Below are 3,034 nucleotides of genomic sequence, written 5' to 3'. Positions count from 1 at the left end.
AACAAACTATCTTTATTTTCAGATGACATGATCCCATGTATAGAAGATCCCAAAGAACCTACAAAATGGCTATCAGATGTGATACATTTAGCGAAGTTGCAAGATGCAAGATCAACACATAAAAAACATTTGTGTTTCAATACACCAAGAATGAACAACCCAAAAAGGAAATTTAAAAAAGTGATTCCACTTACAACAGCATCCTAAACAAACAAACAAAAAATATCTAAGAATAAATTTAACTGAGGAGGTGAATGACGCTGAAAACAATAAAATGTTGCTGAAAGAAATTAAAGAAGATCTAAATATATGGAAAACATCTTACTTACATGGAGGAGAAGAGTTCATATTGTTAAGACGTCAGTGTTGCCCCAAAGATATCTATAGATTCGATGCATTCCCAATCGAAACCTCAATGACCTTTTTTTGAGGAAATGGAAGAGCCAAATGTTAAATTAACATGGAATTGCAGGGAGCTCCAAATAATCAAAACAATCTTGAAATGGAAGAACCTACATTTTCAGAATTCAAAATCTACTATAAAACTATAGTAATTAAGAAACAAACAAACAAACAAAAAACGATGTGGTATTGGCATAAGGATAAGCACATAGACCAATGGAATAGGACAGAGAACTCAGAAGTCAACACTCACATATATGGTCAACAAATTTTCAACAAGGGTGCCAAGACAATCCATGGGAAATGGACAGTCTTCTCAACAAACCCGCTGGGAAAAGTGGATATCCACAAACAGAAGAATGAAGTTGGACCTTTACCTTACACCATATACAAGAATCAACTCAAAATGGATCAAAGACCTAAACATAGGGGCTAAAACTATAACGCTGCTAGAAGAAAATAGAGGTGTAAATCTTCATGACTGTGGATTTGGCAATAGATTCTTAGATATGACACCAAAACCATGAGCAACAACAACAAATAGATAAATCAAACTTCTATTGAAATTACAGACACCAAAGGACATTATCAGAAAAGTGAAAAGCCAACCTACAGATGGGATAAAATATTTGCAAATTATATACCTGATAACAATCTAGTATCCAAAATATATAAAAAATTCTCACAAGAGACAAACAACCCAACTTAAAAATGGGCAAAATAGACATTTTTCCCAAGCAAGCTAAACAAATGGCCAACAAGCACATGAAAAGATCTTCAACATCATTAGTTAGAAAAATGCAAATTAAAACCACAATGTGGTACCTACCACTTCACACTCACTTGGATGGCTATAATAAAAACAAAAACAAAACAGAAAATTGTTGGCGAGGGCTTGGAGAAATTGAAAGCCTTGTACGTTGCTGGTGAGGATGAAAAATAGTTTGACCACTTACAGTTTGGCAATTCCTCAAAAGGTTAAACATAAAATTACCTTATTACCCCGTAATTTCACTCCTAGGTCTATATATATAAAAAAAAATGGAGCAGATCCTGCGCCCAAGGAGACTCATGCAGCTGACATTGTCTTCTTTGCGCCACTCTTATAGCTGTCTCTCTCCTGGGCACAATGGCAACTCTTAAGGAAAAACTGATTGCACCAGCTGCAGAAGAAGAGGCAACCATCCCAAACAATAAGATCACTGTAGTGGGCATTGGACAAGTTGGTATGGTATGTGCCATCAGCATTCTAGGAAAGTCTCTGGCTGATGAACTTGCCCTTGTGGATGTTTTGGAAGTAAACTCAAAGGCAAAATGATGGATCTGCAACACGGGAGCTTATTTCTTCAGACACCTAAAATTGTGGCAGATAAAGATTACCCTGATTGCCAAATCTAAGATTATAGGGGGAACTATAGGAGTCGGCTAGCAAGAGGAAGAGAGCCATCTCATTCTGGAGGAATGTTAATGTCTTCAAATTCATTATTCCTCAGATAGTCGAGTACAGTCCTGATTGTATCATAATTGTGGTTTCCAACCCAGTGGATATTTCTCACATATGTTACCTGGAAACTAAGTGGACTACCCAAGCACTCTGTGGTTAGAAGTGGATATAATCTGGATTCTGCTAGATTTCACTCTTATGTCTGAAAAACTTGGCATTCATCCCAGCAGCTGTCATGGATGGATTTTGGGAGAACATGGTGACTCAAGTGTGATTGTGTGGAGTAGAGTGAATGTGGTAGGCGTTTCTCTCAGGAACTGAATCCAGAAATGGGAACAGGCAATGAGAGTGGAAATTGGAAGGAAGTGCAGAAGATGGTGGTTGAAAGTGCCTATGATGTCATGAGCTAAAAGGATGTATCAGTCGGTCTGTTGGATTAAGTGTGGCTGATCTCATTGAATCCATGTTGGAAAATCTATCCAGGATTCATCCACTGTCATTGATGGTGAAGGGAATATACGGCATGGAGAATGAGGTCTTCCTGAGCCTTCCATTTTTCCTGAAGGCTCGGGGATTAATCAGTGTGATCAACCAGAAGCTGAAGGATGATGAGGTTGCTCAGCTCCAGAAAAGTGCACCTACCTTGTGGGACATCCAGAAAGACCTAAAAGACCTGTGACTTCTGGCTTCTAGGCTGTAGACATTTAAACACTACAAAGTGGTTAACAGTGACCCTTTGGTTTTCATCCACGTACATGGATCACAGTTTGCTTTTATCTTCCTACGTATGTGAATCTGGGCTCACAGACTTGAAGCCCATGCTTGGTTTAATGCTTTCAACAGGAGCCCTTGAACAGATAATATTAACTATCGTAGTATGCTTCTAAAAAAAGATTGAAAACAGAGGCTCAAGCAAGTCCATGTACACACGTTTGTAGCAGCACTATTCACAATTGCTGAAAGATGGAAACAAGGCGAACGTCCACCAATGGATGACTAGATAAACAAATTGATGTACATACATATAATGGGATAGCATTTCAGTGCAAAAAGGAATAAAGTACTGATATATGGTACAATATGGATGACCCTCCAAAACATGATGCTAAGTGAAAGAAGCCAGGCACAAAAGGTCATATATTTGTGATTCCATTTATGTGAAATATCCAGAATTGATAAATCCACAGA

General features: G+C 38.1%; 1 pseudogene; it reads left to right on the top strand.

The window, feature by feature from the left end:
- Positions 1-1,531: 1,531 nt before the first annotated feature.
- On the top strand, positions 1,532-2,534 carry LOC123850576 (L-lactate dehydrogenase B chain-like; annotated as a pseudogene).
- Positions 2,535-3,034: the final 500 nt, after the last annotated feature.

The sequence above is a fragment of the Mirounga angustirostris genome, unplaced genomic scaffold, assembly GCF_029215605.1.
Source record: "Mirounga angustirostris isolate CCGP_5_RB_7025 unplaced genomic scaffold, mMirAng1.0.hap1 SCAF_10, whole genome shotgun sequence".
Classification (NCBI taxonomy): Eukaryota; Metazoa; Chordata; class Mammalia; order Carnivora; family Phocidae; genus Mirounga; species Mirounga angustirostris.
The sequence above is the reverse complement of the archived record's forward strand: the minus strand, read 5'-3'. Positions and strand labels throughout refer to the sequence as shown.